Genomic DNA, 19,519 nt, shown 5'->3' on the forward strand with positions numbered 1-19,519 from the left:
CTAGACTCTGCTCCTTTGCAGACAAGCAGGACAGAAAGCTTTTTCACTGACTGCTCTGCTGCTGGTGGGAAGCGCTGGAAAAAAAAACAATCTCCTTCCCCCATGGAAGCTGTCATTTTAATCTCTTCTTACTACCCTTAAAGAAATTGCCTCCTCAGCTATACTACCATGCTACTTCAAAGACTTTGTTTTTTTTTCCTGACGACAAGGGTAGAAAAGTTTTTCACTGGTTGCTCTACTCCTCTGGGATATGCTATGGAGGAAATTGGTCTCCTTTGTCCTTGGGAAGTTATCACTATACTCCTTTCTTACTCCCCTTAGGAAAGAAGTCTTCTTGGATATGCTGCCATGCTACAGCAGATGTCCTGATCCTTTTCTATTATGTATTGCAGAAATCTATTTCTTATGGCTGCTCTGTAGTGAACATAGAATCACTATGCAGAGACCTGGCCGTTAGGAAAGTGATTGAGCATGTGTGTCCACCAATACAGAGCAAAGAAGGTGGACATGCACTTTGCATTCAATATAATCACTGTGATAGTATTTAAGTAAATGTCATTAATGTTTACTAGATCATTCTTATCAGCATAATAAATGAGCAAAAATTACATGTGATAAAGCTGTGACATGAAAGTACAGTATAATTTATATTTTACATATATTTTGCTGCCAGGACAGTTATCACACTTTTTGCAAAAAACAAATTCAAAAATAAAAAATATGATTTCCCCAATTTATATTTGCACCTTCAAGAAATTTTGCAAAGAGGTTTTTAAAAAAAATACATAAAAAAGTCTGACCCAAGCAGAGCTTGAGATGCAAAACACATAATAAAAAATGTGCACAGATCATGAATATAAATTTTAGATGCAAGTAAACATCAAAGAACTGTTATTGTTGTTAATAGGAAATGAAGGACATGATTATACTGTATGTGCAACTGTCCTACTTCTCACTGCTTTAGTGTTATTAAAAATAACTTACTACCCTACACCTGACAGCTAGAGAGTTAATATATTTCTTGACTAGTAATAGGGGTGATAACATGAAAAAAGTTCCTGTATCTCCTCTTTCTGTGATTTGTAAAAGGGGTGATAGCATAAAGAGAAGTTCAAGTTAATCACCGTTAGTTTTGATTAGTAAGAGAGATGATAACCTGAAGAAAAGTTCCTGTAATCTTTTCTGGCTGTGATTTCTAAAATGAGTCATAATATAAAGAAAAGTTCCTGTAATCACAACTGGTTGTGATTAATAAGAGGGCTAATAACATTAAAATAGTTCCTGTCATGATTGTGAGTTCTAATAGGGGTGATAACATGAAGAAAAGTACCTGTATCATCCTTCCTGGTTGAGATTATTAAAATGGGTGATCATCACACATGAAACAAGGCTATTTCTCTATCACTTCATTGGGGGACACAGGAAATCATGGGTGTATGCTGCTGACACGAGCAGAAAAAAATGAACTCCTTCCCAGAAAGCTACGCCCACTAACTGGAACTAAGTGTCACAGTGATAACGCAACGGGGAGGGGTAAGAAGATCACAGTGTTTGGATACACTGCACTGTATCTGCACTGAATAGATCTGCTTTGCCTTCGTGTTAGCTGTGCAGATTTCACTTGTTCTGTTGTTGCAAGGGTTAAACAGTTCTGTTTGTCTCCTGGAGCCTCCTCCTGAGTTATCTCAGCTGTTCTGAGTTTGCAATCCCCTTGAGTAGTTGTCAGTGATAGCTTGCTATACCTTGGAATTGGTTTTGGAGCTGTGATTCATGGAGTTAGCCATTGATGAGTCGTCTCTGGATATTGCTGTTTGGAAGTTTGTTTGATGTTATCTTTCTCTTATCTCCCTTTTTATTTGCCTCACCCTTTCTCTCCTGTTATATACCATTCCTTAGCTTGGGTGCGTTGAGAGTGATTGCTGTTTTCTATTCTATTGTCTGACTTTCTGTCTGTATTATAGAGCAGGACAAGCTTTCCTGCTGCGCCATGCACTAGCCATGGCTGTGCTTAGGGCAAGATAGGGACTAGGAACGTAATTGCCGCACAGGGTGAAAGAACCTGTCTAGAGATGTAAGGGAGCTCAGGGTTGCGCAGGGCAAGATTGCAGTGATTCCCTTACCATCTGCTTCGCTGTGAGCCGTTTGGCTCCTTAGTGGAGCTTGAAATTATGACTGGCCACAGCTTATTTGGGTCAACGATGATCTCTGTAGATACTCTGGAGGAACAGTTGCAAAAGCTATGTCTGGAGGTGAGAGACCTGCGTTTTGTGGCATTGCAGTGCCCACCTCTAACCCCAGGTTTAGCAGTCGCTGCTCTCAAGAAACTCTCATCTGAACCTAAACTGGCTGTGTTGGATAGATTCTCTGGAGTTCGGGGCAAGTTGTTGGCGTTTAGGGATGCCAGCACACTATACTTTAGGCAGGGCCGGTTTTAGATAAAGTGGGACCCTAGGCAAAAGTTTAAAGTGGGGCCCCAAATGTTAACATTGTAAAACCACACATTTAGGTTACATTACATGAGCAGGAAGTGGATACAGGTGGCAGAGGGGCCTGGAGCCAGTGCTGGCACTGTGGCCCCCATATTCAGGGGCCTTATATCGGTCAATGGGTCTGCCACTATTAGCATTACACAGGAGCGTGGCTAGGATCAGAAAAGATTGGAGGGCCAGGCCCCAAGACAAAGAGTTGTCCCCCAACCCCCTCTTAATTTTTTTTTAACACTGCAGATAACACAGCAGGGCTCCCAACTGTCCTGGATCCAGCGGAACAGTCCTGATTTTGACACTCCCACCCGATATCCAGGCCGGGATTGCAGTTTTCCCGCACTGCGAATCAGCCACCACGCCCACCTGTGATTTCAGAAGGGGCTGTGTACCGATCGCCATACAATTCCCTCTATGCATAGCACACTCCAGAACAGAAGCCCTCCCCAGCTCATGTGACCAGTCACATGACTCTGACCTCATCTTATGTAACACCAGAGATAGCAGTAATAACTCTTGGAGAACAGATAATGTAGTAGATGTCACCTGCAGTCCTATGTAACACCACAGATAGTCTTACTCTGAAACGCTATGGCTATGTTCACATGCATTTTTTTCAGCAGCCAAAACCTGTTCAATTGGCAGTAAAAATGTTGCGTTCAAAACACCTGTTTTTCAGCTTGTTTTCTGGGATTATTTACACTTTTCTCAGCTTTTTTTAAAGTGAGGATGATTGCTTTGTCTACAGTATGTTTAAGGCCATGTTCACACGTTGAGTATTCGGTCAGTATTTCACATCAGTATGTGCAAGTCAAAACCAGGATGGTGAGAAATCCAGAAGTGGTGACGTGTTTCTGTTATACTTTTCCTCTGATTGTTCCACTGCTGTTTCTGCATTACAAATCCTGATGTGAAATACTGACCAAATACTGAACGTGTGAATGACACTTAATAGTTTAATTCACCAAAACCATTTCAAAAATTGCAGCAAAAAATACCGATGCAATATCTGCAGCTTTCTTTTTTATTCTTTCATTGCTTTCTAAAGGTGAAAACACACTGAAAGAAGTGACACGTTGTAGATTTAAAAAGTGCTACAGTTCTGAAATTCAGTCTGAAAAAAATCAAGCGCATGCAGGAGATTTCGGAAATCTCATATGTTTTGCTGGCACTTTAAAAAGCCGCTCTTGGCCACGTTCATATGCAGAATTTCTGCAGCTTTTTCTTCTGCAAATAAGAAGCTTACAGCATTTTACAGCACAAGCAAAGACTGAGATTTTCAGAGATCTCCCGCACACCCTTTTATTTTCTCCTGACTGAATTTCACAACTGCAGCGTTCTTTAAATCTGCAGCGTCACTTCTTTCAGCAATTTTTTGCACCCGTAGAAAGCAATGAAAAAGTTTTAGAAAATCTCACCCCTACCATGTACTGGACGCAGTGATTTCGCACGGTTCAGTGACCACATGTGGAATCACCTGCGTTCAAAAGATGGCAGCAGTTTAGACGGAGCATAAGTCCGCTACGTTCAAAGTGCTGCCATTTCCGGATCGTCTGCACATACCCTAAAAAATGGGCATTTTGAAAGCAGTGTTTTTACTGCCAAGAGAGCCAGCTTTAACATACAGTAGTAACATAGTTTTGAAGGCTGAAGGAAGACCTTATGTCCATCTAGTTCAGCCTATTTTTAGTGCAGCTGTTCTGCATTGTTGATCCTGGGGAAGGCAAAAAACCCACAGAGTAGAAGCCAATTTTCTCCATAGGGAAAAAAATTCCTTCCCCTAAGCTGCGTCAACCATCTACCTATAATATTATGTTATTCGTAACCTTCTATACTGTTACTCACAAGAAAAGCATCCATTCCTTTCTTAAATTCATTCAGTGAGTTGGCCATCACCACTTCCTCAGGAAGAGAATTCCAGAGCCTCACTGCTCTTACCGTGAAGAACCCTCTTTTAAGCTGGTGCAGAAATTGTCTTTCCTCCAAACGAAGAGAATGCCCCATTGTTCTTGTCACAGTCCTTGGTACAAACAGTTCATTGGAGAGATCTCTGTATTGCCCTCTGATATACTTGTGCATATATATTAAGTCTCCCCTAAGTCTTCTCTTTTCTAGAGTAAATAGACCTAATTTTGATAACCTTTCTGGGTATTGTAGTGAACCAACTCCATTTATCATTTTAGTAGCCCGCCTTTGAACCCTTTCAAGTTCAGTAATGTCTTTCTTGAGCACCGGCGTCCAAAATTGCACACAATACTCCAAGTGTGGTCTGACGAGTGATTTGTACAGAGGGAGAATTATGTTTTCATCTCATGTCCCCAGGCATCTTCTAATGCATCCCATGACCCTATTTGCTTTGGTGGCAGCTGCCTGACACTGGGCACTCCAATTTAGCTTCTTATTGACTAAGATGCCTAAGTCTTTTTCCATGTCTGATTTCCCCTGCAGTTTCCCATTTAGTAAGTAATTGTAGCATCTGTTTCTCCTTCCCATGTGCATAACCTTACACTTATCTGTGTTAAACCTCATTTGCCATTTTTCAGCCCAATTCTCCAATTTACTCAAATCTGTCTGTAGTTGCAAACTGTCCTCCTTTGTGTTAACTACCTTACATAGTTTTGCATCATCTGCAAATACTGATATTTTACTGTGTAAGCCATCCACTAGATCATTAATAATTTTTTTGGCTGCAAAAAAAAAAGGCACCAAAAACGCTGATTCCTATGCAAACCTGTACTAGTACTATATATACGTATGGTTTACCCTTGTTATTTCACATGGGAAGTCATTTATTTCTATATCATAAATCCCCTGATTCAGCAGACAATATCCTTGTCATGTCATCCAGACAGTAGTGACAGGAGGTCGCCCTGTCACATTACAAGCAGTGATAAGTGACTGTGGTCAGAGCTGATGCTGATCGCTGCTGTATGTGGCTGTGAATCCTGATCCTACAGCAATCAGCACAGAGCTCTGGGACCACAGTGAGTAAATCACTGCACTTTGACCTGATATTGCTGCTCTTACCAGGTTCTGTGGCTTCACTTAGGCATATCCATTCTCAGGTCAGTGCTAGGAGCAGCCATGACACCGGAGGAGACATAGAGCTGCAGTCATCTGCTGTGCTGTAATCGGACCCTCCCCCTCACTCTCAACTTTTAACCTAACTGCAGGGAGAGACAGGGGGGCTCAAGGGGCTTTGCGAGAGACACTCCAGGACTTCAGAGCAATGCACAGCGTTATTCACTGCTGTACACCCTCTGGGCACTTCATAAATGGACTGCAGATGCAGGGGGCCCCCTTTGTAGGTGGGGGCCCCAGGCATCTGCCTGGTCTGCCTGGTCCAAACGCCGGCCCTGACTTTAGGCTGTGACCACATTCTGCAGGTACCGAGAAGCAACAGGTAGGGATAGTCATCTCCAGGGGGACCCCCAAGCCTGGGCTTATTTCCTTTCATCTGTTTCTCAGTTGCACCGGATAGTTGAGGAATTTTTCAGTCCTCTGGGACTCATTTATGAAGATCCCGACCATGTCTCCCTGCCTGAATCCAAGCTACAGCTTCAGCCGGGAGACTGGCCAGCAGAGGAGTTGACTGGAATGACCCCCCTTTATGGAGTCATTTTTGTCAGGATTTTTCTGGGAGACTCAAGGATGCCTTTGTCCTGTACGAGTCCCGTTTTCTTGGCGGACGCTATGTCCTTAGCCATCCATGTGGATCACGGTCTCCGTGAAAAAACTAAGGAGACACCATTATCTACTGGGGAATTTGTGCTTAACAAACCTAGGTTGAAGCCATCTGAAGAACCCATGCAATTGAGGGGAATTCATTGTACCCATCCACCAGTGATTCGGCGCAAAACAGGAGTTTGATTTTTTTGTGGTCATAAGGCTCATTTTGTAGTACTTGTGCGAGTTCAAAGACCCCGCATACTCATCCGTTTGGGGTTCTGTAACCTGTGGTCACTCCTTGTAGTCCATGGACTTATCTGTTGGTCAATTTTATCACTGATCTGCTCGTGTCTGCAGTTACACGGTAATATTAGTGGTAGTACAATAGATAGATTTAGCAAAATGGCTCATTTTACTGTGTTACCTGCACTTACGAATGCTAAAAATTTGGCACAAATTTTCATTAATGAGATTGTGAAACTCAGTAGGATCCCCTCTGATATTGTTTCTGATAGGGGGACCCAATTTACATCAAAGTTTTAGAAGGCTTTTTGTGCTCGTTTAGGAATTCATCTCCCTCTTTCATCCACAATCAAATGGGTAGACCGAGTGGATTAATCAGAACCTTGAGCCGTACCTAAGATGTTTTGTTTCCGAGAATCAGAATTGGGTCTCTTATTTACCTTTAGCTGAGTTCGCTGTTGATAATCGTTGCCCTGAATCTACTGGCAAGTCCCTGTTTTTCGGGGTATATGGTTTTCTTTCTCAATATCGTTCTTTAGGAATAAATGAGGACGAGCTGTTTTCTTTATCTATCACTTTTATGTGGTGGGGTGTTCTTAATAATTTAAGGATGATGAGTTCCAAATAGAAGAGTAAAGCTGATTGGAAGTGCTTGTTTGATCTGGACCTGTGTGTTCATGATTCAGTGTGGTTGTCCACTAAAAACATTAAGTTGAAAGTTTCTTCTTTGACACTAACACCCAGGTTAATCGGTTCCTATAAGTTAGCTGCCATAAACAATCTGGTAGTGTTTTGTCTTGACTTGTCACATACTTTTTAAATCCATAATGTGTTTCATCGATCACTTCTCAAAAAATATATTGCTTCCTCAGGACCGGCTCTACCACCACTTTCCCCGGTCGTTGTTAATGGGAATCTGGAGTTCTCGAGAGTTAAGATTATTTATTCTCACTTTGAACGCCGGTCATTTCAGTATTTGGTAAATTAGAAAGGTTACAGTCCAGAGGAGAGAATGTGGGTACCAGCGTCTGATGTTCATCCGATCAGGTGGGTTCTGTCTTTTCATGTCTCACATCCAGATATATCTGGTCCTGAGGGTCTGTAGTCCCTTCTTAAAGGGGGAGGTACTGTCATGTGGATACTGCAACAGAGAGGGATCAGAAGAATGTAGCGTCTGGCTACACGTGCACCTGCGCTAGGTGGACCTGCTTTGCCTTCCATTTAGCTGTGCAGATTACTTTTGTTTTGGTGTTGCCAGGGTTATGCGGTGTAGATTTCCCTTGTTCTGTTGTTCTGAGTTTATCACTTCCCTTTGGAATAAATGCTCACCTCTTAGCTTGAGCAGTTTTCAATGACAGCTTGCTATAACTTGGAGTTGACTTGGGAGCTGTGTTTATGAGTCATCTTTGGAGATGATTGTTGAAGGTTTGTTTGGAGTTATCATTCTAAGTATTTCCCTTTTTGGTTTACCTTATCCTTCCTTTCCCATTACACACCATTCCTTAGTCTGGTTGCACCAAGAATGATTGCTGATTTCTTTACCCTTGTCAGTCTCCGTTTGTGTCTGTATTATATAACATGATCAGCGTTTCTGCTGCCCCACATACTAGTCAGGGCTGTGCTTAGGGCTAGACCGGGATTATGAATGTGATCGCCACACGGGGTGAAAGAACGCATAAAGGGACATCAGAAAGCTCAGGATTTCGCATGGCAAGATTCAGGGGTTCCTATTTAATATTTCCTTAGTTGCAGTACTTCTCCTCCCATCCGTCTCGCCGTGCGCCATCTCGTTCCTTAGTGGAGCAGGACACCAAGCTAGTGAGTTTTCAGACCCAGCTTGTGACTATGGCGACAGGGTGTAATTGCTCACCTTGTCTTCCCACTTAGAGACAAAGTGAACAGTGTAGTCTGATCCACAATGTGCTCTCTAGTCATGTTTACTAGGCAGGACCACTAGTACAGCAAATGTTTGGGGAATCTGCACAGAATAACAGGCGAACTGGTACTTGCCATCTATCTCCGGCCCCCTAGCCCACCATAATGAGACATGTGCAGTGAGGGAATTCGCATACCCTATACCAGTGACCCACGTGAGGAGATCCTGATTAACCTCTTCCGTGATGAGGAGTCAAGACGCCAGATAACAGCACAGAGGTCTTTAGATACTTTCATCTCCACAAGGAAATGCACTGTGCTTAACTGGTAATTCTCATTCCAGCGTTGCAAGCATTGCGAACTCCAGGCAGGTTTCCACAAGACAGTGTTTTTTCTTTTTCAAGACACATCCCCAGGTTCCTCCTGCGGATCACTGTCAAAATTTAGTCCCTGGCTTAATCAAGGCCTACTTCTCTTAGGTCATGCCCGGTCAGCCAATAAAGCGCCCGCGGGCTTTCTCTCATGCTCTTCCTTCCTGGCCCGCTTCCGGTGCAGCAGCCTATCTCCGGCGTTCTTCTCGGCCTATCCAACTTCAGGAGTGCATTTTCGACTCCTATTCTCTTTCTGGCGCCATTTCTCCATGGCCTGCGTCGGTTGCTTCCTCCATCGGTTCTCAGTCTCCTGTGCTGTGTTCATTTTCCTCATCTGGTTTTACGCCTCTTCAGGAATGGGTAGCCTTTACTTCTGTAAGCACAGCCCCATACCTGGAACTTTTTTTACCTATTTGACAATCAATAAGGCCTCTCACTCTCATCCTGCTCCTCCTATACTCCTACACTTTGCCTGTTCTACCTGTAAAAAGAAACTCGCTACAGGTCAACAGATGGTCCTGCTCTGACTGCATTAATCCTACAATGCAGGCCGCACAGGAGCTTCCCACTGCCGATGAGGATAGTGAACCCTCACCCCCAAATGGGCTGCAGCCTTATCTCAATCAGTCTCCAACCTAATCAAAGTATCACAATTCTTGGTCTTGGTCATAGCGAACCTACCCATACTATCAGCTACCTACGTTGTTCCGATTGTGCCTAGGGCTGAATTTGAATCACCCATGAATCCGCTCTTCCATAGCAGGACACATAGGAAAGCCAAAAAGCGGATTTGACATCACACTTGGAAAGCTTTTTTCAATCATGCGAGACCAATAAGGTAGCACCACTATCCTTTTATCTTCCCTTCTTCCTGCCTTTCCTGAAGTCAGGCCTGGATTCTGGCCTGTTTTTGAGCTCTGTAAGGGGTCAGGTCTCCATTCCTCCCTATTTGGGGCTTCCTGGTGTGTTCTCCATCAGGCTTCTGCATTGCAGCTCTGCAAGGCTACCAATAAGTCTTCAGTCCATACCTTTTCCAGGTTCTACAGAGTTTACACCTATGCCTTAGCTGATGCCAGGCGGAGCATGAAGGTTCTGCATGCAGCAGTGAACTGGTCTTACATCAGTGAGTAGCTGTTTTTCCCACCTTAGGTTCTGCTTTAGGACTGGGACTGCTTTGTGGCATCCCATGGTTTCCCGTGTCCTCCAAGGAAATGATAGCAGTAACAAGATATTGGGTACTCACCGTAAAATCTTTTTCTCAGAACCTTCATTGGGGAACAAAGCATCAGCCCATAGTTGTGCCATTGTTGATTAAAATTTTATGTTATCTCTGTTTCTACTTCCTACTGCTTTCTCACTAACTGACTAGCTTGGTTCCAGTAGGTGAGTGTAGCCTGCTGGGGAGGAATTAATTTTTTCTGCCTAGTGTTAGCCTCCTAGCGGCAGCAGAATATTCCCATTATGTCCTCCAGTGAAGGTTCTGAGAAAAAGATTTTAAGGTGAGTTCCCAAAATCTTGTTATATCAGTAGGCTCTATCAATGGAGAAATAACAGTAACAAGTTGTGGTTGGTAACATGAATTGATAACATACAGTAAATAGCTGCTGTGCTCAAACCTCTCTACCAGGCTTATTATAGGCTCAAGAGGATTATAGATTTCAAGATCTATGCTTGCTGTCAGTGAATGGACACAATCTTTATTTATGTCCAAAGATGGAAAAAATGGTCCTGATATCGTGCTGCCCATACCACTGCAAGTAAATATATCACACCTCCCAACCATCCCGGATCCAGCGGGACAGTCCTGATTTTCACAGCCTGCCCAGTTGTCCCGACCGGGAGTTTACTTTTCCCGCACTGCACTGATAAGCCGCCATGCCCCTCCATGCATCGGCCCCATCCATTCCTCGCCCTCCCAGAGAGACCGACCGCAGCCCCTCACTGCTAATAAATCCCAGCAATGACGTTGCTAGGCTGTTCTGTGCGCACAGGACCTTTGATGAGGTCACAGGAGGGGAGGAGTCAGGAGTCACATGATCAGGGGTCTCAGTGTGTGCAGGACTCTGCTGTGCTGGTTGTCATGGTGCTGGATGAAGGGAAATTTATGTGTGGGGTCAGGAGGGGTTTACAGGGTGGATGTAGCAAAGCTGTGTGTGTTCGAGGTGTACAGAGCAGAACCGTGTGGGTATGAGGTGTGCGGAGCCGTGCGTGCACAAGGTGTATGATGGGGAGCATTCATACCTCCCAACCATCCCGGATCCAGCCAGACAGTAACTGATTTTGAATCTGCCCCACTGTCCCGGCCTGGAGCTTACTTTTCCCATGGACACAGGAGTACACGGTGGAGCCCCGAGGACCACTTTAAAACTCGCACGTGATGTTCCACCGGAAATGATGTGCTGGAAGCTGACCGGAAATTAGGTAATTTCGGGAAGAGATTGTGACGGAACCATGGAGGCACTTCAGGGAATGCTTCAGATCCATCACCGTGTCCTCCTCCGACAGCACGGACAGCGGGATCGCCTTGGAATCGGGGATGCCGGCCATATGAGAGGATCATGATATGTCCTGCACCGGGAGACTCAGGTGGGCACTACAATGGGAGACGGGCTGCTATAGTATCTTTATAGAATCTTTCTCTCTCTCTGTTCTTTCTTTCCCTCTCTAATCTTTTTCTGTTTCTTTCTCTCTCTCTGTTCTTTCTTTCCCTCTCTAATCTTTCTTTCTCTCTCTAATCTTTCAGTTTTTCTTTCTCTCTAAGTTCTTTCTTTCTCCCTCTCTTTCTCTGTTCTCTTTCTTTCCCCTCTTTCTTTCTCTCTCTCTGTTCTTTCTCTCTCTGTTCTTTCTTTCTCTGTTCTCTTTCTTTTTCTTTCCCCTCTTTCTCTCTGTTTGTTCTTTCTTTTCCCTCTTTTTTTCTCTCTCCCTCTCTGTTCTTTCTTTTCCCTCTTTCTTTCTGTTCTTTTTTTCTGTCCCCTCATTCTTTCTCTCTCTGTTCTTTCTTTCTCTCTCTCTCTGTTCTTGCTTTCTCTCTCCCTCTCTGTTCTTTATTTCTCTTTGTTCTTTCTTTCCCCTCTTTCTTTCTCTCTCTCTGTTCTTTTTTCTCTCCTTTCTTTCTTTTTGTTTTCTTTGTTCTCTCTGCTCTTTCTTTGTCTCAGTACCAGTCAGTGTGCCCATAATGCCAGCTACTGTGCCTTCAGTACCAGTCAGTGTGATCAGCAGTGCTAAATGGGTGCAGTTGGGGCGTGGATATGGGTGTGACTAGTTGTTAAATGGGTGTGGTCAGGGGCATGATCTAAAATTTGCCTTTTTTCCCCTTCTTCAAAAGTTGGGAGATATAATATATATTTATATATTTAGAGTTAGGTAGACAAGTTAACTAAATGGATATTTTTGCGTGTTTATTTATTTTTTACAGAGTTTAAAATAGACCTAGGCGCTTTATATTTTTTTTAGGTTCACAGCAGTGCCTCTTCTTCTTGGTCCTTCCAACAGAAACTGTAATAGAGGCAAGGCGCCGCAGCCTTTATCGCTCTTTCCCTTCAAAAGTTGGGAAGTATGATATATATATACAGTGGGGCAAAAAAGTATTTAGTCAGTCAGCAATAGTGCAAGTTCCACCACTTAAAAAGATGAGAGGCGTCTGTAATTTACATCATAGGTAGACCTCAACTATGGGAGACAAACTGAGAAAAAAAAATCCAGAAAATCACATTGTCTGTTTTGTTTTCATTTTATTTGCATATTATGGTGGAAAATAAGTATTTGGTCAGAAACGAAATTTCATCTCAATACTTTGTGATATATCCTTTGTTGGCAATGACAGAGGTCAAACGTTTTCTGTAAGTCTTCACAAGGTTGCCACACACTGTTGTTGGTATGTTGGCCCATTCCTCCATGCAGATCTCCTCTAGAGCAGTGATGTTTTTGGCTTTTCGCTTGGCAACACGGACTTTCAACTCCCTCCAAAGGTTTTCTATAGGGTTGAGATCTGGAGACTGGCTAGGCCACTCCAGGACCTTGAAATGCTTCTTACGAAGCCACTCCTTCGTTGCCCTGGCGGTGTGCTTTGGATCATTGTCATGTTGAAAGACCCAGCCACGTTTCATCTTCAATGCCCTTGCTGATGGAAGGAGGTTTGCACTCAAAATCTCACGATACATGGCCCCATTCATTCATTCATGTACCCGGATCAGTCGTCCTGGCCCCTTTGCAGAGAAACAGCCCCAAAGCATGATGTTTCCACCACCATGCTTTACAGTAGGTATGGTGTTTGATGGATGCAACTCAGTATTCTTTTTCCTCCAAACACGACAAGTTGTGTTTCTACCAAACAGTTCCAGTTTGGTTTCATCAGACCATAGGACATTCTCCCAAAACTCCTCTGGATCATCCAAATGCTCTCTAGCAAACTTCAGACGGGCCCGGACATGTACAGGCTTAAGCAGTGGGACACGTCTGGCACTGCAGGATCTGAGTCCATGGTGGCGTAGTGTGTTACTTATGGTAGGCCTTGTTACATTGGTCCCAGCTCTCTGCAGTTCATTCACTAGGTCCCCCCGCGTGGTTCTGGGATTTTTGCTCACCGTTCTTGTGATCATTCTGACCCCACGGGGTGGGATTTTGCGTGGAGCACCAGATCGAGGGAGATTATCAGTGGTCTTGTATGTCTTCCATTTTCTAATTATTGCTCCCACAGTTGATTTCTTCACTCCAAGCTGGTTGGCTATTGCAGATTCAGTCTTCCCAGCCTGGTGCAGGGCTACAATTTTGTTTCTGGTGTCCTTTGACAGCTCTTTGGTCTTCACCATAGTGGAATTTGGAGTCAGCCTGTTTGAGGATGTGCACAGGTGTCTTTTTATACTGATAACAAGTTTAAACAGGTGCCATTACTACAGGTAATGAGTGGAGGAAAGAGGAGACTCTTAAAGAAGAAGTTACAGGTCTGTGAGAGCCAGAAATCTTGATTGCTTGTTTCTGACCAAATACTTATTTTCCACCATAATATGCAAATAAAATGAAAAAAAACCAGACAATGTGATTTTCTGGATTTTTTTTCTCAGTTTGTCTCCCATAGTTGAGGTCTACCTATGATGTAAATTACAGACGCCTCTCATCTTTTTAAGTGGTGGAACTTGCATTATTGCTGACTGACTAAATACTTTTTTGCCCCACTGTGTATATATATATATATAAATAGAGAGAATTAGGTAGACAAGCTAACTAAATGGATATTTTTCCGTATGTTTGTTTATTTTGTATGGTGTTTAAAATAGACCTAGGCGCTTTATATTTTTTTTTTAGGTTCACAGCAGTGCGCTCTTCTTCTTGGTCCTTCCAACAGAAACTGTAATAAAGGCAAGGCTTGTGCCATAAATCACCACATTTTTTTTTCTTAGCCTTCATATTCATCCACAGGACAAATAACCCTTAATATTCTGCTTCATGGTTTTATTGTCATACAGTATTGCTGTTGATTTGTGGTTAGTAACATGGAAACGTGTGTTCTGATATCTTTTAGGAAGAATTACGAAATTCCACTTACTCTTCATGTTAAAAAGGGGCAAAGGACAGGACAAATAAGAGAAAAACACAAGACTTTGATTGTCAGTATGGTTACAAGACCAGCTCTGTTCTCCATGCTCATTAGCTTCCAAAAATTATGGGCTGTCCAATGTCCTTTTGCTCTATGTAACATGTGGCACACTATGAATCAAACTGGCAAATTGACAGGAAAAGGAAATGCTTACTGGGTTAAATCATTGTCCCTTCATATCATTTTTTTTAATTTTTTTAAACAAAAACAACTTTTTTTTTCCCTTTTTTATTGTTACTGTCCCCATCATTCAAATTACTGTCCTACAGTTTGTCTGATTACAAATGTTAGAATATTAATGCAGAGGTAGGTTACATAATTTGTATCTCCCATGGAATAGTGTCATTCTTGGACATAGTAATAAGAACAAAGCGAGACATAGGGAAAATGAGGTATTGAGGGAAAAAAGGAGAGAAAGAGAGTAGAGAGAAAGAGCAACATAAAAATTACAATGAGAGCTGTACAGGAAAGATATATATCTTTGTACCGTGTTAGCCAGTAGATAGAAAAATATTCAGAATTGAGAGTCCTCAGTGGTTGATACCTTTTAATGGCTAACTGAAAAGATGGTAACACATTGCAAGCTTTCGAGACTACTCAGGTCTCTTCTTCAGGCTAGACTAATACAAAATCTGAAGAGTCACATATTTATGCACAATACAACACAGAAAAAATGCAATGGATAAGACAAGTGACGTGAAGCAGAACTATCAATATGGGAGAGAGAGAAACATAAATAATGGACCAGTACATAAATAAGGAGTCCGGATGTTTTATAGTCCTCTGATTGGGGTCTCCTAATGTGTTGTGATGCCCCCACCAGGTTTTGAAAGCAAATTCCTTAATTGATGTAAAAAGACATAAATCCATGCGACACATTCATTCCAGCACTGAGAGTGTCAAAGGTCGTCATAAATTTATACTCCCAAACACGTCTCTCTCTCTGAGATGTGAAGTTACCTTTCAATACCAGTAATTTCATATCCATGGTGTTGTGGTCCATCATACAAAAATGTTTTGCCACAGGTAGATCCATTCTTTTTTCTCTTATTGTGTGACAATGAGCATTCATCCTTGTTCTAAGCTTTTGCCCTGTCTCCCCCACATACAGACCCCCAGTTGGACATTTAGTACAAATAATTAAGTACACCACATTAGATGTAATGCAGCTGAAAGTACCTGGGATCTTGTAGCCCTGATGTGAGTTGGGGATCTTTATCTTGTCCGTGGTCATTATAAATGGACAAGTTTTACATTTTTTCTGGTTGCAAGGAAAGGTTCCTGCAGCTGTTGGAGAGGACAGGGAGCTTCTGACAATGATGCTTCTTAAATTTGGGGGCTGCCTAAAACACAGCAGTGGGGGGTCTGGAAAAATGGATTGTAATCGGGCATCTTTTTGTAGTAAAGGTTGTAATTTCCGGGCAGCTCCCCTTAGCACTTCCAGATTTGGGTTGTAGGTGACTACTAGAGGCACCCGGTTATTTTCTTCTTTAGCTTTGTAATGTAGCAGGTGATTCCTTGACATTCTGGTGGCTCTTGTAATTTGGTTTTCAATTGTTCTTGGATGGTAGCCTTGATTCAAAAAGGTCTTTTTGAGGCGACCAAGGTGTTTGTCTCTATCCATGGGGTTGGAACATATACGATTGTATCTGATGGCTTGGCTATAGATAATAGAGTTCTTTATGTGTTTTGGATGGAAACTATCCTATTTAAGGTATGTTGGACGGTCGATTAGCTTTTGATACAGGGATGTCTCTATTTCATTGTTTTTTAGCTTAATGATGGTGTCCAAAAAGTTAATCTCAGTGCTGTAGTAGTTGAGTGTTAAATTGATGGTGGGATGAAATTGATTAAACTGTTCGTGGAACGTCTTTAGCTGTTGCTCAGACTCCGTCCAGATGATTAAAATATCGTCAATGAAGCGGTAGTAGGCCAGGGGCCTGATGGGGCATGAGGACAAAAAGTCGCTTTCAAGCTTGGCCATGAAAAGATTTGCATACTGTGGAGCCATTTTACTTCCCATAGCTGTGCCAGTCTCTTGTAGATAGATCTTGTTGTCAAATTCAAAGTAATTGTGGGTGAGGATGAATTTTATAAGTTTCACCACAGCATCAGCATCAGTCCCTGTGTTTTCCATGAAGAATTTGCAGGCATTTAATCCATCTTGGTGGGGGATATTAGATTACAAAGATTCCACATCCATGGTGGCCAGGATGGTTCCTTCTGGTAGAGGACCTATTGCTGCTAGTTTATTCAATAGGTCAGTTGTGTCCTGAATGTAGCTAGTTGTATCCTTCACCAGTGGTTTAAGAATACCCTCTACCCATCCAGATACCTGCTCAGTAGTCACTCAGAAAGACAACATTTCATGCGCACTTCCCGTGTGGAAACCAGCTCAGTCAAGATAAATGTATGACGACCTCTCGGGTCTCCTCTTCTGCAACCAGGGCCCATCACTGTGCCAATGACTGCCCACTCACACTCACCAATTACATTACAGGCTGTGCGCTAACCCCACTTCCCCTTCTCTTCTGCTTTACTAGAATCAACTGGTGCTCATGGATACATTCTAATGCTCTTGGGGGATACAGTTGTGGCCAAAAGTATTGACACCCCTGCAATTCTGTCAGATAATATTCAGTTTCTTCCTGAAAATGATTGCAAACACAAATTCTTTGGTATTATTATCTTAATTTAAATTGTCTTAAATGAAAAAACACAAAAAGAATTGTCCTAAAGCCAAATTGGATATAATTCCACATCAAACATAAAAAAGAGGGTGGACAAAAGTATTGGCACTGTTCGAAAAATCATGTGATGCTTCTCTAATTTGTGTAATTAACAGCACCTGTAACTTACCTGTGGCACCTGACAGGTGTTGGCAATAACTAAATCACACTTGTAGCCAGTTGACATGGATTAAAGTTGACTCAACCTCTGTCCTGTGTCCTTGTGTGTACCACATTGAACATGGAGAAATGAAAGAAGACCAAAGAACTGTCTGAGGACTTGAGAAACCAAATTGTGAGGAAGCATGAGCAATCTCAAGGCTACAAGTCCATCTCCAAAGACCTGAATGTTCCTGTGTCTACCGTGCACAGTGTCATCAAGAAGTTTAAAGCCCATGGCATTGTGGCTAACCTCCCTAGATGTGGCCGAAAAAGAAAAATTGACAAGAGATTTCAACGCAAGATTGTGCGGATGTTGGATAAGGAACCTCGACTAACATCCAAACAAGTTCAAGCTGCCCTGCAGGCCGAGGGTACAACAGTGTCAACCCGTACTCTCCGTCGGCGTCTGAATGAAAAGGGACTGTATGGTAGGAGACCCAGGAAGACCTCACTTCTTACCCCGAGACATAAAAAAGCCAGGCTGGAGTTTGCCAAAACTTACCTGAAAAAGCCTAAAACGTTTTGGAAGAATGTTCTCTGGTCAGATGAGACAGAAGTAGAGCTTTTTGGGCAAAGGCATCAACATAGAGTTTACAGGAGAAAAAAGAGGCATTCAAAGAAAAGAACACGGTCCCTACAGTCAAACATGGCGGAGGTTCCCTGATGTTTTGGGGTTGCTTTGCTGCCTCTGGCACTGGACTGCTTGACCGTGTGCATGGCATTATGAAGTCTGAAGACTACCAACAAATTTTGCAGCATAATGTAGGGCCCAGTGTGAGAAAGCCGGGTCTCCCTCAGAGGTCATGGGTCTTCCAGCAGGACAATGACCCAAAACACACTTCAAAAAGCACTAGAAAATGGTTTGAGAGAAAGCACTGGAGACTTCTAAGGTGGCCAGCAATGAGTCCAGACCTGAATCCCATAGAACACCTGTGGAGAGATCTAAAAATGGCAGTTTGGAAAAGGCACCCTTCAAATATCAGGAACCTGGAGCAGTTTGCCAAAGAAGAATGGTCTAAAATTCCAGCAGAGCATTGTAAGAAACTCATTGATGGTTACCGGAAGCGGTTGGTCGCAGTTATTATGGCTAAAGGTTGTGCAACCAAGTATTAGGCTGAGGGTGCCAATACTTTTGTCCGGCCCATTTTTGGAGTTTTGTGTGAAATGAGCAATGTTTTGCTTTTTGCTTCATTCTCTTTTGTGTTTTTTCTTTTAAGACAAATTAAATGAAGATAATAATACCAAAGAATTAGTGTTTGCAATCATTTTCAGGAAGAAACTGAGTATTATCTGACAGAATTGCAGGGATGTCAATACTTTTGGCCACAACTGTACATTCTTGGGTGGGTCCTTCAGCATCGATGATTGGGCCTAGTTATTAGGGGGATATTCATGCCAATAAATTCATGCCTCTGATATTCATGCCAATACATTGGTTCATGCTTTTCACTGGGCCCATCCTGATCGGCCTGGTGGCATGGATGAGGGTTCGGTGACCCCTCCTCAAGGGGGGGTACTGTTATGAGCTCATTTTCTGCTCCACCAGTTGAGAGTTCTCCTTCCCTTCTCCCTCTGGTGGTGACAGGAGGTAGTGAGGTCGGTTTAATTGGTAGTGATCTGCCACCTGGTGAGGAAGATAACGATTGGATCTCTGGAGTATCAGACTGGATATAAGACAGCCGACGCCCTATCATGGTGCTGGTGATTCAGTCTGCTTCTCAGGTCTTGGACCTTTTCCAGTCTTCTCAAGTTAAGTATGTATTTGCCAATGTTCACACTTGCTCTTGTTGGTCAATTCAGTTTTTTGTGTGGTCAGCCAGCCCGGCTGGGCTGTGCTGAGTTTCCACTCTTATTTATCTGTATTTGCCAAATTGCCTTTTTTTTGTCTCTTATTTGATTGGCCTCTTTTTGCTCTGTCTCAGAATATTTCAGAGTGCTGATATAGTGGGAGAAGTCTAGTGACTTCAGGGTTAATTTTGCTATCAGTTGTGTTGGACATTTTGGTAGGGTTTTTGGCAGATTTCAGACAGTGTCTTTCCGTTCCTGTCCTTTCTAGTTAGTTTGGCCCCATCGTTTGCTCAGCCTATTTTCCTGCCTTTGTTTGTGTTTTCATCTTTTTTCACCGTCAATACATGTGGGGGGCTGTCTTTCCTTTGGGGTCTGCTCTGGGGCAGTTAGTTTTCCTCTTTTCCTGCTTTAGGCTTATTTAGCTCTCCGGTTGTGATGAGGCATCTAGGACCACCGTAGGAACGCTCCACGACTGCTGCTAGTTGTGTGTTAGGCTCAGGGGTCTGCAGTCTGCAAAGTTACCAACCTCTTCGCTTTTCTGAGACTTAACTTGTGTTGTTTTTTATTTCCTCCTCGGCGACCCGTTCATAACAGAATCACCTGCCT

The sequence above is a fragment of the Dendrobates tinctorius genome, unplaced genomic scaffold (genome assembly GCF_039654945.1).
Source record: "Dendrobates tinctorius isolate UK_male_01 unplaced genomic scaffold, ASM3965494v1 ptg000014l, whole genome shotgun sequence".
Lineage (NCBI taxonomy): Eukaryota > Metazoa > Chordata > Amphibia > Anura > Dendrobatidae > Dendrobates > Dendrobates tinctorius.